Here is a 16,778-nt window from a genome sequence, read left to right as displayed (position 1 = left end):
CGTAACTAAAATCAATCACCATCCCTAGATCGAGATTGAACACTAGGTTCGTGTTTGATCGAATCAAAGGTTCATAGTCATCCTAAGGCCCTAAGGCAACTATATAGTCCATCAATGAATGCAAACCTTATGTTAGTAGTACCATATACTCTTGCTTTAAAAACCGTTTTACAAGCATAGTGGGAGTATCATGTACAACTAAATCAATCACATGGACCAATAGTTGTAATAGGACCAAATTGTTTTAATAAGATTAAAATGCATGATTATATGTGATGAGACATAAAACCCCCAACCAAATCATTCTTAAGTTGATAAGCATGAGAGTGCTTTGAACACTCTTTCGTGGCCTTCCACCGTGGTAGGCTCTGATCGTTTGTGACTCGTACACCGATTTCACCCTATCATGGGGGAGTACAAAGTGCGTGCTTACACTCAGGAGGAGTTCTATATGCATACATGATGTTGTGAAGGTAGGCAACGAGAATGATCAACATCATATCATTGTGAGGTTGTTCTTGAACCCCTACTCGAACTTGCATGGTGGGAATGACTTAACTAAGTGCAATGGAGCCAACATCATATCATTGTGAGGTGGGCTTGGTAATGATGAGTCTTCCATACCCTACTAAGAGTTTCCTCCAAAACTCTCGAATTCCGATGAGGGATATGGAATTTGCCAAAAATAGTGGGTGGTGCTATTTGATTTAAAGACCCGTATCAAATGGCTTAAAATCAATCAATTTATATTCGTTATGTATTTATTTACCAATATATTTGCAAACGCTATCCAAAACTTGACAAAGAAAAAGCCGAAAGCTTTAGTTTCTGGACTTGGTACCACAATCCCATAGATTGTCTTAAATGAATTGTATATTTACCTAAGTAGTCTCATCCTCACAATCTTCCTCATAATTCTTCAATTACAAATTGTTGTATGAAGAAGTAAGAGTTGCTTTGAACAACTCTTAGTTAACGCAAACATTAGTGGTTGTTTCTTTGTTACATGAACAAGGAACTTGAGAAGTAAGCAAAAGGGCATGTACACTTTATGTGCCATGATTTTTCACTTACAAATTGTTATATGAAGAAATGAGAGTTGCCTTGAACAACTTCTGAAAGTTTGTAATTATGTTTAGAACATAATGGTTGGTTGACAAAAATAGTCCATCAACATGGACTTATGATGATTTTGAATCATTGAGTGTTGAAGTGTTAAAACCACTTCACGAGATGAAAACTAGGCAAGGACTTCACTTTTGTGTCCCTATCCAAATGGTTCACTAAGTTTATTGTAAACTATATGGTGAACAATAACCACACTCTCCAAATTGTTTGATGTGTATAACACAATTGAAATAAGTTTCAAGAGAGATAGTGGGAGTTTAGGGACCATGACTATTGTAGTCAAAGGAGAAGTCAAATGAAGAAGGCGAAATAACTCCAAGGGAACAAACTTTCTTTATGAAAGGATGGACATTGGAAGGGGTATTTGCAAGAAATGTCTTGCAAGTGTCAAGAACACACCTTTCGAAGGTGTTGTAAATTGTTTTTGAATAGTTCAAAACAGTTGGTTTTTCTACTTGAATGCTTGATTCCGTATTAGTAACTATGTTTTACAATCGTTGTAAAAGTGTGGCTAATAAGAAGTAGAAGATTAATGAGAGAAGAGAAAGTACTTCACATTCGGAACGTGAATCAAATGTAGATCTCTGCGAAAGCAGGTAGTACTTGCTTCCTCATATGAACTACCAAAGAAAATGAAAAACAAAGATTGTCTTTACATTCCAATTGAATAAAGGAACTTAATTCCGTATGAGAAATGGATAAATGTTTTGTTTGACAAAACATTGTTCTTTATTAATGAATGATTAGATTATTGTAATCTAATTGATTATCTCTATAGTAGAGATGATATGGTAGTGTTAATTGTTTAAAATATAACAATGCTTAAAACCCAAAAGGTTGCAAGGTAGTGACTAATCCCAACTGAGTTGTGATACCTCTAAAACATAAATTACGAGTTGGTCATAGATGGATGCTTTGGATCATTAGATCCGGATCCAATGCCTTTTTGTTAAAATTGTATAGAGGCAAAATGTTTGAATCTTTATTCTTTTGGAAATGAGGAAAGAATCACAAAGTTGTTGAGGTTAATTCACTTAGATGTTAGTGGCACTTGTCCACAACATAATACTACTCATGTTGTATGACATTCACCGAAGATCGTTCTCGGTTGGACTATCGTTTATTTTGAATAAACACAAGTCCGAATACTTTGCAAAAGGTTTCAAAGAATTCAAGAATGTAAGTTGATGAGTAAGATGTGTAAAGTATTTACCTCCTTAGATTTGATCCAAGGAAAGGTAACACTTTGGAACAGTTTCCTTGAAAGATATCAAGGAAAGAAGCATCATAAGATAATGGATTTCTCCATTAGGAGAACAACGAACTTGAATAAGATTTAGTTTGTTGGATGTTATCAATTACCCATATATAGGATATATACTTCTAAGACAATATGATTGTCAATTAGAAGATCTTCCAAAATTTTCATGACTCCATAGGATGTAGTTGGAAAGAAAGATAAGTCTTAATCGTGTTAAGATTTGGGGTTGTGTGCTAATAAGCAATATTTGTTTGAGAATTATCTTGCGGATATCGTTAAATTAACCTTTGGATGTCACTTCTATAAACCAACTAACAAATGTTGTTTTGTTGGGTAGTTCATTGTAATCCTACAATATGATTTGCCTAAGCGCAAATGAACGAGAGATAGAACTCAAAGAATGGGTTCTTTGAGAGACAAGATGATAATCAACAAATATAACAACCTAGTTCCTACACCACAAGCTCCAAGGTAGTCGAGAAGGATTTATAAACTGTCTCAGTTGAATGGTTTGAACTTTATGACTATGTCATAGAGTTACACCTCTTAATTCGAAAGAAACAAGAATGAAAATCCTTATGACTACATTGAGTGTATATACGACATATACTCAAGGAAATGGTAAAGTACCATTTGACCCGAAATAATGAAACCTTCATAGCTAATTGGTAGCTTAAGGTGACTACAATCAAAGAGAATGGTTGACTTGGAAGAAACCATCTTTGACATAGTCTTGGTTTCAATTAATTCAAAGATTGCTAGCTACAACTAAATGGTGATTCAATGTTTGGACATAATATGGGTTTCCGAAACCATTATTAAGATAGTCTTGATAATATATGTCTAAAACTATGAATCACAAGACATGTAAGTTGTAGAACCATCCATCATGAATCTTAACAAGCTAGTGGGAGCTATAAGCGTCTTATGAGAGAAAGATCAAATTGTTTGATTTCTCATAAAGATGTAAATGAATCTTTTGTTTACTAGGTTTACAAAAGATTAGTGGGAGTTAATCATGTTCCTAAATTTGAATATATATATATATATATATATATATATGTACATATATGATATATTAATTTTGGAAATGAAAAGAATACTTCTTCGTTAAAGTTATGACTTTAAACATTCTATAACGATATAATGTATATGGGAGACATAGTCTATAAACATGGGATGGAAATCTATAATGATAGATTTTAGGATATAATTGGATTATATCAAGCCCTAATGATAGACAAAAGATGCTAGGAAGTTTCTCATATGATGATAAACTTCAATTAGAAAAACAACTCTAGTAAGACTAGGAGGTAGCTCTTCTCAAAGGGAATGTACCCTTTGACTCCCAAAGAAATAATGCGTAAATAGAATCCTTTATGTATACGCAAAAAGGCGATTTATGTATTTCATATTGTATGAAAAACGTTGATATGAGTTGTACCAAGATCGGTACAAGACGATATCAATGCAAGCCCAGGATCAGAACCATGGCAACTGTCAAGTGAATCCTTAAGTATTTGAGAAATAATAAAGGATGGATTCCTCAAGTATGAGGAAGAATTAGAGTAACGTAATGGAAGTGTAAATGTATTAGATTATGAATCTAATCCATCATTGGATGTTTCTTCATTATGAATGAAGAGATAATCAGATATCTCTTTATTATGACTAAAGAGATATTTGGATGGAAACATTAAAAGTAATGACTTTACTGTGTTCCATTGTGAATGCAAAATATATTGCCATATAGAAGCTTACAACAATGTTGTTTGGATGAGAAAGTTCATTCATGAACTCTCTATTCGGTTCTAACCAGAAAGTGTCTTTAGTGTACCGACACTACGACACTAATGGGGCGATAGCTCAAGCCAGGGAATCAAGGTCTCATCATGATCCGAACTCAAATGAGAGACTAAACCACATGATTAAGAATCATGTATAATGGTGACGTCGTTATTCTCAAGGTTGCTTCTATAGATAACATATAGATATCCATTGTCTAGGCCTACTACTTAGCCATTTTTGAAATGACTACAGAAGAGGTATCATCATTGATCACCAAGCTGATTGGCTCTAGTGCAAGTGGGAGATTGTTGGAAATGTGCCCTAAAATCAATCATATGATGATACTTTACGGACATTTCACATGTTAAACTAATATAGTTTAATATCAAGGGCAAAGATTATTGTTTTAAGCCGTCTCATATAAATGTTATATGCTTAAACGATAAGTCCAAGGAATATGTAATTTAAAGAAGTTAGATTCATGAGACCATTCTCTTTCGTATACATATCCTAAACATTCCTGATCATAGGATTGCCAATTGGGCATTGACAGTTCATTAAAATCAGTACGTGCTGTGTCTTCTCTCAGGGAGAGTGACTGGTCTCGAGTTATTGGTGTGATTGACACCAAGACAAGCATGTAGGTGCTTAATAGAGAATGAGTCAACTGAACACGATCAACGAGGAGTTCTCATACTCATGTCACATGAGAACTCATGGTTGGGATAATGCAAAGTAGTCATTTGACCTGAGGCATCATAGTTGTCTTGTGGTTAGGTCTCTTGTGGTTAGGTCTCTGATCTTTGACTATGTCAAAGTCACTCCGTCAGAGGGTGTCCATGACATAGTTGGGGTTAAGCCACTTAGCTATGGAGGCAAGTGAATGCACAACAAGGGATCTCTAACCTTCAAGCTGTTTGAGGGAGAATACTCCATGATATGATTAAGAATCTCTGGCCAGAGTATAAATAAGATTTAGGAAGTCGTTCCAAATCACATTCAAGGTAATCATATAAGTAAGAGAATCACATTGGATAGTAGACATGAATAAACTATCAAACCAAACAATGTGGTCAAGAGTATTGTATTAGAGAAAGACCGTATTACATTGTAATCCTAAACTGAATAGGTTCTCCACCTCTTCTGATTAGCTTGGGTAACCGTGACATACTGCTAGGTGTCACTCATGGTTTGTGGAGCCCTAAACGTGTATAATCACTAAAGAGAGAATTGAAAGTAAGTTTCAATTCACAATCAATTTGAAAGAGTTCTAATCGCCCACTACCTCACTAAAAGGAACCTAATGGATCGTACACCGTGTAAGGTAGAGATTGAATAAACAATAGAGATGAGTAAGGAAAATTAAATGGTTTAATTGTTTATGACAAGAATTAATTAATATGTTAATTAACCAAACGAATAAGTTCGTTTTAAACCTTGAGTTAGTTTTGGGCCTTAAAGCCCAAATTGGGCTTCGAATCGTCAAGCCTATTAGCTTAAGTTGTATGACAACTTAACAAACAAAATTCAAGAAGCCCAAAATAGCCCAAAGGCTTGGGAAAACCGGCCATATAGAGAGGGGTAGTGAACTTTGCTTAATTGCAAGTTTACCACTCCATTGTGAGGTGGTATAAAGGAAACTTTATAGCCATTTCATCCTTAGGGTTTCTTTTAAAGAAAAGATGAGAACACAAGCTCCATTTTTCTCTCTAAGAGGCCGGCCACCCCAGAGGATTTTAGCTAGCAATCTTACTTCCTCTAGGTCACTCATCTCTTCTTCAAGTCCTACCTTGGTGTGGAGACTTAGAGGTTCTCAACTTTGGGAACTTGGAGAATCCTTTCAACCATTCTCATCCAAGAAATCCATGGAGCTAAGAAGCAAGAATGAAGGCCCTCTCCTTGGGTGATTAGCCTTTGCTTATGCAAAGAGGAATCAACAAAGGTATAAAGTTTCTTAACTCACTTTGTTTGAGTTGAGTCTTGGTTCACCCTTCTACTAGGCTTTGAATTTCATGGGTAATGTTTTGTTTTTGAGTGCATATAAGCATGATTCCGCCTTTAATTGTTAATTGCATGCCATAGATGTTGCTCAAATGAACATGTTTTTCACAAAATTTCCTTCAATTCTCAGATTCCCAACCCCCATTCATTGGCAGAATAAATATCAGAAATTCTAGTCATAACCATTGGCAAAATAAATATCCACATCAAACCACAGTCCTCATGGCCTAAAATAAATTCTAGATTATCAAACCACATTTACCATTGGTTAGATAAATACTAACATAATAATCACAATCATTGGTAAACCATTTACCATCATTGACTATACGCAGCCGTTACCATGATTCTTCCTCAAGATTTCTAGCCACGATCACTGGCGATACCAATGTCATAAATTTTTTGCCATACTCATCATTGGCAAAACAATATCATAAATTCCAGCCGTAACCATTGTTGGCCAAATAAATATCAGAATTTCAAGCCATAATCATTAGAATTGGCAAATTAAATATATAAAATTCCAACCAAAATCATTGGAATTTCCAATCACACTTACTGGGTAATGGAAAGAAATTTAGAACCAAATGCGCAATACCATTTCATTGAACGAAATCAAAACCTCATCTATGATTTCCTTCATATCCGCAAATAAACTAAATTACCCATGGTAAATTCTAAAAGCCTTTTAATTCTTTCTTTTAATTGTTTCTCTTGTAAATTACTTCTAAGTGCAGCCACAAATCAAATAAATTAGCGACTCACACTTCCAGAGCACTATTCACATTTCATCAACCAAAGAAGAAAATTTATATGTATAACGACTCTATTGGCCATCGAAATTAAACCTTATTAATCACATAGCCACGAGAATACGTGCTCGTCATCAGTTTTGTTCACAATATCAAGTCCAGCAATGACAACTCATAACTATGGCAACCAAACCAATCAAATTTGTAATTATAAACTTTTCCCATTAATTCTTTTCATCAAACGTAAAACTCAACTAGGAAAACATTTATATTAAATGAATTCAAAATCTTGTTCCATAATTTTATTCATGTCCACCAATAATAAATGAAAAAAAAAAAACTTCATGGTTATTTCACCATGCCAAGTATAATGGACAAACCATAACCACAATTTTTAATTTCATTCCCATTCGATAAATCATCATGACTTTAATAAATACTAAAATTCTCAACCGCAATTATCATTTATCAAAAGATTTTAAAATTTCTAGTCATACTTATCATTGTCAAAACAATGATTTCACAACCATTTTCTTTTTATCTCAATCAGTGACTAGTAGGCTGGAAAAGATTATAATATACCTAGCCAATACACATCACACATTTTTATCACTTTAATAATTCATTCTCATAGCCCACACATGGAGCTTCTCCCTGAATACATTGGGTCTTTGTGCCCACTCATCCATTTCTTCACATTTCAAGGGTCATTTCGCCCAATTCATCGTTCATGGGCCACTTTGCCCAATCACACATCCTCGGGCTCCTTTTGCCCATATAACACATCCTCCCATTCCACGGGCGATCACACCCAAATCGACATCGACGGGCCTTTTTCGCCCAATTCAACATTTTCCCAATGGCATAGGTATAGTACGACCTTTTCATCTACTCGTCACAATTTCACTATCAACTTAACTTCCAAAATTTTCATAATGCATAATATCAACTCCATTCAAGATTAATTTGAGACTTGAATCAATATTCAAATAAATTCCTTCACATTCAAATAAGCCCAATTCACTTCATAGGGATTCACAATATAGGCATTTCACATAACTTCCTCATTATTCAAAGAACTTAGAGAATAACGCAACATCAATGCAAATCATAATTCCCACTAACAGAATTTCATAATCACCATGGAAATTGCACTACAGTAACAATGCAAATCATATATATACATCATATGAATGCCACTTTATTCACAAAAATTTATGAAATAATGCAACCACAATGCATATCATAATTCACACCAACAAGAACTCGCGAATATTGCATATTGTAGAGCATGATCATTCGCTCTGATACCATTTGTAACGCCCTGCCCTGAAAATTTACTTTTTCGGGAAATAATTTCAGTGATGGGCCAAAATAAACTCTTATTTATATTACTACCATTAAACACCATTCTTTATTTAAAATCCCTTAATTGCTCACAAAATCTACAACCAAAATTTACTTACCAAAGACATAAGATTTAATTTCATCTTATTATTCAAATTTCTTTCCTTAAATCAACTACTTAACCAAATACAATTCTCGATTATTTAACCTTGTTTATTTTATGGTTGCATCTAACCTCTCGTTAGACTGCCTAAGTACCATTCGAAGGGATCAAGTCATTCGTAGTTCACAATTTCTTTTAAATTCATTTCTGAAAATATTCTATTAACCAAAATATCCAACATTCATGTTAATAATCGAAACACATCAAATGGATACTAAACATGTAATTGGAATATCAAAATTTTCATAAAAAAGCAACATCAGCTCATTGTCCACGCGTCACCACATGCACCATCACAGGTAGCGGTTTCTGGTGAACGAAAACCTCAAATTCTGACCAACACTAAAAATTACCAAATTTTATAGATAAGTAGATCTCAATGAGAGGGAACAACTTTCATGCCTCAACTGAAGTCCAATTCGATCGGGAAACACCTCATACCACCCTTAAACCGCCAGAAATCCTTGATTTTGGGTGTTCTTGATTTGATTCCAAAACAGTTCCGATACCCTAATCAATGCATGGGCTTTGTTCCTGAGGTTGAGGGGAGGCTATTGGTGGTGGTGATCGATGGAGTTAACTTCAAATTTTGGTGAATCGAAGCCAAACCCATCGCATCCCACTCGTACGGTTTCTCTTGAAATCCACCCAATTTCATCAATTTTTCAGGTGAAAATGGGAAAGGGAACAATTGGGTTTGAGGTAAGGATCATTTTGGTACCAGTCCCATTGTTAACGTTGGTCGAAATCGGAAAATCTGGCTGGGTCAGGTCGACAGGTCATAGAGATTCGGTTCTCTCTTTCTTCTCCCTCATTTCCCCTCCTTTCTTTGTTTTCTTATTGGGCAGCCCCAATCCCTCCCCTATCTCATTTCTCTTCTTCCCATTTCATCTTAGCCACCCACATGGCACTCCTTTTTTTCTAGATTTTCTGGAGCCTTCCACAATAAATGGCAAAATGACTATTTCACAAACAATTTTCGCCTACACGCTTGTGGTATCGTCCTATATCCAATTATATAAAAAAATATGATAAAATATATGAGGATAAATACGTCCTTGTATTATTTCGTGAAGTCAACTAGGGGAACTTTCGTCTTTTCCACTTAACGATAAATTTTACTACGTAATTTATAATAATTTCTGGAAACAAAACTTTAAAAGTTCTAAATTCAATTTTTCACATCCATAAATCGATTTATTTTTTATTTTCTCCACATATTCATAATTATGAATATCTAATTCATATATTCAAATTTTCAGAGTATTACAATACTTATTGCAATGGTAATAATCACATTGTTGAAACTTGTTTTTGGCCTAATGGTTTCCCACCAGGGCATAAATGGCATGGCTAAAGAGCCACCGCAATTTGAGGGTGCCAACTGCTCATTCCAAAGCCGTAAAAATGGTCTTCGTCAACAGTCATCCAGCAACAATGTCTAAGGCTCAGTCGATCAAACTCATCACCTATAGTCCATAGTGCCACATCTTACTCTTGAACAATGTAAAAAAAGCATGGACAATGTCGGTAAGGAGGAAGCTTCAATGCTCCAAGCAAACTTTGTAGGTCTGAATTCTCCCTTTAGCTCACACACCAAATTATCAGATGCCTGGATTATAGATAGTCATGCTACGGATCACATCACCCACTCCCCACATCATTTAAGCACCAATTCACATATTTCTCTTCCACCAGTAGGGTTACCCATGGGGGAAAAAGCACAAATCACGTCACTAGGCACTATTCACTATATAGAAATTTTACGCCTTAAAGATGTTTTATGTGTCCCTTCATTCAATGTGAATCTTTTATCTGTTCCTCATCTTACCGAAGCACTAAATTGTTGTGTTTGTTTTTTCCATCATTTTGTTATATACAAGACTTACACATGAAGAAGATGATTGGATTGGGTAGAAGGCATAGAAACCTTTACGATTTCGATCTAACCCACCTTGCTTCCTAGTTCCATTCTACCTTAACCTTCTATGTTGCCATCAAACACAACCTTTGGCACCTTTGATTAGGACACCCATCCGATGCCAAACTCTGTTTATTATCTAAGCAATTTTCCCATATTCATCTTTCTACGCATGTTTGTGACTTTTGTCCATTGGTAAAACAAACTATATTGCCTTTTCCTTCTAGTTCAATAACGAGCATTGCACTTTTCGATTTAATTCATTGTGACATATGGGGTCCGCATAAAATTACATCTCATTCTGGTGCTAAATATTTTCTCACAATTGTTGATGATTACTCACACACTACATGGGTCTACTTGATGAGATTGAAATCGGAGACACAACATCTACTAAAAATTTTCTTTTCTTTTGTCTCCACGCAATTTAACAAGCAAATCAAAGCCATCCTTGTAGATAATGGGGGGAATTCGATTCCATGTAACATTGCTTTGCAAACCATGGGGTTCTTTACCAACACACTTGCACTTATACACCCCAACAAAATGGGGTTGTTGAAAGAAAACACCGTCATTTCTTGAAATGGACCGCGCCTTTCATTTCCATGCAAATCTTCCCTTAAATTTTGGGGGGAGTGTGTCCTCACCGCAGCCTACTTAATTAACCACTTGCCAAATTCGGTTCTTGATGGGAAAACCCCATATGAACTGCTTTTTAATCAACCACCCACATATACCCATCTCCGCATTTTTGGTTATGTTATGCCACCAATCTTCAACCCAACACCAAATTTGATCAACGAGCTCGTAAATCTGTTTTTGTTGGGTACCTTTTCGGGCAAAAAGCATACTATCTATATGATATTGAAGCTCAAATTTTTTTTACTAATAGAGATGTGGTATTTCATGAAAACCTTTTTTTGTTCACCTCTCCAAATTCCACTACGACACCTTTCCTTCTTAACCTTCACCAATTAGGCTCATTCACCCAAAATCCATCAGCTCACCAATTCCACCATCTATTAGCCTAGACTTCACTGACCCACATTCCACCGCTTCACCTATAAGCCCACACAAACCCACTGTGGGCCTTAACCAACAACAAATTTCTTCACCACCAAATAGCCCATTTCCATCCCCACTAGATGACCTGTCGTCTGATCATCCACATATTCTTTTGCCATCATCATCAGAACCCCCAAATTAATCTCCTATGCACGTCACTACTGAAAACCCAAACCTAACCACCATTACTCCAAATTTTGATCCTAACAATGACACTACTATCTCCCTTCCTAAGCCACCCTCCATTACCTCACTCCCTTCTTTTCTTCCACTCAGAAGATCCAGTTGCATTCCAAAACCTTCTGTCCTTCTTCAAGACTACCACTACAATGTCGCCGTGTTTTCTACTTTAGGAGAATCGCCTTCTTCCTCTACACCAGGTAAGGGTACTAGATATCTTATTTCTCATTGTATTTCTTATCATAATTTATCTTTTTCTCACCAGTCATTTGTTGCCACCATTTCTAAAATTATTGAGCCTATTACCTATGCTTAGGCTTCCACTGACCTTCTTTGGTGTGCAGCCATGGCTAAAGAAATTCAGGCCCATGAGCAAAATAAAACTTGGAAACTTACCTCTTTATCTGTAAGAAAGAAGCCCATTGGATGTAAATGGGTGTACAAAGTGAAATACAATTCCGATGGGACGGTTGAACAGTATAAGGCTCGTCTTGTGGCTAAAGGCTACACTCAGAAGGAAGGACTCGATTATACGGAGACCTTATCTCCCATTGCCAAACTCATTACTTTCAGATGTTTACTGGCTATTGTAGCTACCTGTAATTGGTCCCTACACCAACTTAACGTTCAAAATGCCTTTCTTCACGGTGACTTGGATGAGGAGGTTTATATGACACTTAATCCCGGATTCAGCCGACAGGGGGCGAACATGGTATGTTGGCTTCAAAAGTCACTATATGGTTTGAAGCAGGCATCTCACAATTGATTTGCAAAATTGACCATTGCTCTCAGCGAAGTTGGTTTTGTACAATATTTGGCGGATTACTCCTTATTCACAAGGTCCTGAAACAAATCTTTCACTGCCATTTTGATATATGTTGATGATATTGTTATTACAGGGGATGAATTGTAAGCTATCCAAGCACTAAAAGATTTTCTCAACCGTCACTTTCGTATTAAGGACTTGGGACCTCTGAAACTCTTCTTGGGAATCGAAGTTGCTAGGTCAAAGAAAGGCATATTTGTTTCTCAACAAAAGAATGCTCTTGAGGTAATTGGTGATGTTGGATTATTAGGAGCTTGACCTTCACCTTTTCCCATGGAGCAAACATTGAGACTCATACCAGATGAAGGAAAACTTCTACGAGACCCCGCTAGATACCTTCGGCTAGTGGGTCAACTCATATATCCTACGGTCACACGACTTGACATCATATTCGCTATGCACATACTAAGCCGATTCATACAACAACCACACCAGCCACACCTGGAAGCAGCTTTGCGTGTTCTATGATATATCAAATCATCCCTAGGACAAGGTTTGTTTTGTCCCACCACTAGACACTCAGCAACAGGGTATTGTACATTCCTTGGAAACTCATTAATTTCATGGAAAGCAAAGAAGTAGAACACTGTGGTGTGTTCATCTGCCGAAGCAAAATATTGGGCCATGGCAGATACTTGTTGTGAACTCAAATGGCTTCAATATGCCCTTAACGATTTAGGTGTTGAGCATCCAGGATCAGCTAAATTATATTGTGACAACCAATCAACATTACACATCGCCAATAATCTTGTTTTTCACGAACGGACAAAGCACATAGAATTGGATTGTCATCTTGTACGGCAACATCTTAATATTGGATTGGTTTCCACTGCTTATACGTCGACAAGTTCACAATTGGTAGACTTGTTTACAAATCCCGTGGGAAAGGTTACTTTGCACAAACTACTTGACAAGTTGGGAGTGTACGATATCCATTCTCCAACTTGGGGGGGGGTGTGTCGAGATACTTTCTTATTTGGTTTGATGCTATTCATTGTAATTGATATTGTGATTATCTCTATCAAAGATTGCATAGCTATAGTTTAGGGACCATATTTGGTTAATAGCAGATTTCTAGGATATTTGACATTGTATTCTCATTACTAAGTCCTCCTTATAAGGAGATTTGTACTATTCTGTAAATTATCCAATATACTACAATTCACACCAAATTTCTCATCTCCCTCTTTGGTTTTGGTTTTGCCAAAGGATGAGCTGCCATGTCCATCGAGGAATGTAAATCAAGGTTAGGCATAACTTAACTCTGCTTACCTTTGTTTTAGTGCCCTTGTGGCTAGATTAGTGATGCTTCGGTATTGCAGGAGTCGTAAGGGAGCTTGCTCTGTAATGTTGCATTGTGTTCATTTATTTATCCTCATAGGCGATTTTTGTGAGAATCTCAGTTGAAAAGAAAAAAAAAACATATGCTTTATGAAATTTATATACTCGTTAGCACAATGCAATTTTATTTGTATGTATCCAATCCTCTCCAATGTGCACACTTGTGTTTATGATTTCATAACTTTCTACTATATTTTAATACATAATGTTTTCCTTTCTAATTTTAGAAAGTTATGAAATGTCCATGAAATAAGTAAACACAAGAAACAAGGTGTTTGAGTCATTTCGTGTTGCAAACAAAATTGAATTTCACGCGCTATGAACGTGCTATTGAGATTTCATATAGAAATGGCAAACCACAAATCTTAGTTACCAAGTAATAATTATGCTTAAAGCCTAAAAGCATTTGGGGAAAGCATCCATACAAGGAATGCGTGTGTGTTCCGTGTTCATGTTGACCTCAACCTCAACCAAAAAGAAATAAATAATGTGAAAGAAATAAATAACGTGGTGATGTTATACAAATGAGTAGTATTGGTTGTGATTTAGCACTATTTTTAAGAAATCGGTACGATATTCATTAATTGGATAAATACGTCCAAATTGATGAGGATATGGTGCATACAAAGGACCTCGATAAAAACCTTGCAGGGATTTCAACCCAGTCTAAGGGAAAAAGAGTGTCCCGTACCAAATAAATTAAGAGTTACTATTCTCAAAGAGAAGGTCCAAAATTACATCACGAGGTTTTTCAAGAATAGGATATATGCAATTCAAACTCATCCGTGCTAGCCTATGCACGACTTATTCGTTTCACATTCACTGAATTTAATCCTCCACTGGGGCAACGATTTAATCATTGTTCTGGTGTCATGTAATATATTTCTAAATGGCAAAAAATCATCCTGACCATCATGTTTGAGGGCTTCTATGACAAGCAGCGCATTACCCTTAAAAATAATGGCTTGTAGGTGTTAGTGGGGAAGATATGGCATCATGCCTAGTCGACAAGGCTGCCACAAATGCACCCCTATTGTCCTCGATCACCACCCCAACCCCACCGACGCCCCTTTTCTTATCCCATGCCGCATCAAAATAACATGTAAACCACCCATCGTCCGGCTTCTTCCATTTTTGTGAAACTTTGGTGCTTCGTTTTTCCTTTTTTCCATGCCACTGTTGGAATTCCTTTAGTCAACTAATTGCCCTGACATTTAATTCCGTTGGTTCAAGCACCTTTCCTTGCCACAAAAATGAGTTCCATTCTTTCTACATATTCGAGGAGAAGATCGAAACTATCTCTTGACAACTCACCTGCAAGTCTTGCCATCCAATCCATTATACGCTCCTGTGTGATCGTCAGACTACGGATCCCTAATGGGCTTGACAACCAAATCGATGCCCCTCGCAGACAGTTTCTCAATAAGTGTACTAAGGTTTCCGTTTCTCCATCACAAAACATGCACATTTCATCCATGGTGATTTTCTTCTTTCTTAAATTATCCTGAGTTGGTACTTATCTAGCAAATCCGCCAAACACAAATCTTCACTTTCTCCGGCAGCCGAGCCCTCCACAAAGCTTTCCATAAGAATTTAACCTCTATGGAAATTGAGGAGCCGCCACTTTCTTGTCCACTTACCTCACCCACGAATCTTGCTAAGTGATAGGCACTTTTCGTTGTGAATTTCCCATTTGGTTAAGCATTCCAAATCAAGCGAACCGGTGGTTGCAACATACTAAGGGGTATGCTTTGAATCGAAAGAGCTTCTTCTTCCAAAATAAGTCGTGTATAAGATCAAATTCCACCTAACTCCCCCCTTCACTGAAATCAATTTATTCACCGTATCCAATTGATTCATTCCCACGGGATAGGATTCAGCACTTCGAAGAAATTTTTCCTTGGTAACCAACTATAACCCCACACTTTAATGGTCGCACCATCCCCCACTCTCCAACTAGCTCCCGCTCTAATTATTTTACGAGCTTCTGCTCTGCTTCTCCAACAATATGACGAGTTCTTCTTCATCGAAGCCAAAAGGAAATCCGTTTGCAGATAATAATTCACTACTAGAATTATGCTTATAGGACACCGCTTGTTGCACACTATTTGCAATTGGTGGCCATATATATAAAGCACTCACTCTTACTATTTTGTGGTGCATTTTGATGCGAAAATTAACTTAACACACAAATTTAACTCTCTTTTGACAATTGTAGTATAAGTATAAGTAGGGATCGTTCTGGACCGGGATTAGGAGGTCTTGCTAATAACCTCTAAACTGACTCAAAAACATAAAACTAAACTTAAAAACACTTAACAAGACTCACAAGGCTTAAACTAGACACTAGGAATGACTTTTACTTGAATCAAAAAACTTAAAAACATAAACTAAAACAGATTTGAAACATTTTGAAACAAGAAACTAAAAGGGGGGTTTTGATTTGGATGAAGTTGTAACAAACAAACAAGTATGAAAAAACTAGACAGATTGTAAAATGAATGTGAGAAATAAGATGATGGATGGGATAGCTAGAGGTTTTTTCTCCACACATGACATGTATGCAAATAACTCGATTTCCAGTTACTACTTCATTGAATTATGAACGACAATGCCTCAAATTAACTGTGACATCACTAGTTAACCCTCAGATTTTCCTTGTTTTATTGGATTGGATGACATCATTCGACAACCCAAAACATTCTTCAAAAGTTCCCTACATGACATCATAATAGAGATACAATCAAAGATCATTACGTTTAATGAAAATCATAAGCATTGACAAAGCACTTGCAACTACGACATCATGTCACTCATGCTAGAATTAAACTTAACGCGATCGTTTATAAGCAACCTCTACTACTTATGAATATAAGTTTGTAACGATTATATGAAACTTTCTTATATTCTAGCATCGGATTTATGCGTGCCAATTAAGTGTCGACCCTTAATCAACAAATACAAATAAGTTATAAATCAAATAGTTAAGCCCATTGCATTCACGA

The sequence above is a fragment of the Malus domestica genome, chromosome 06 (genome assembly GCF_042453785.1).
Source record: "Malus domestica chromosome 06, GDT2T_hap1".
NCBI lineage: Eukaryota > Viridiplantae > Streptophyta > Magnoliopsida > Rosales > Rosaceae > Malus > Malus domestica.
This window is presented reverse-complemented; position numbering follows the sequence as displayed.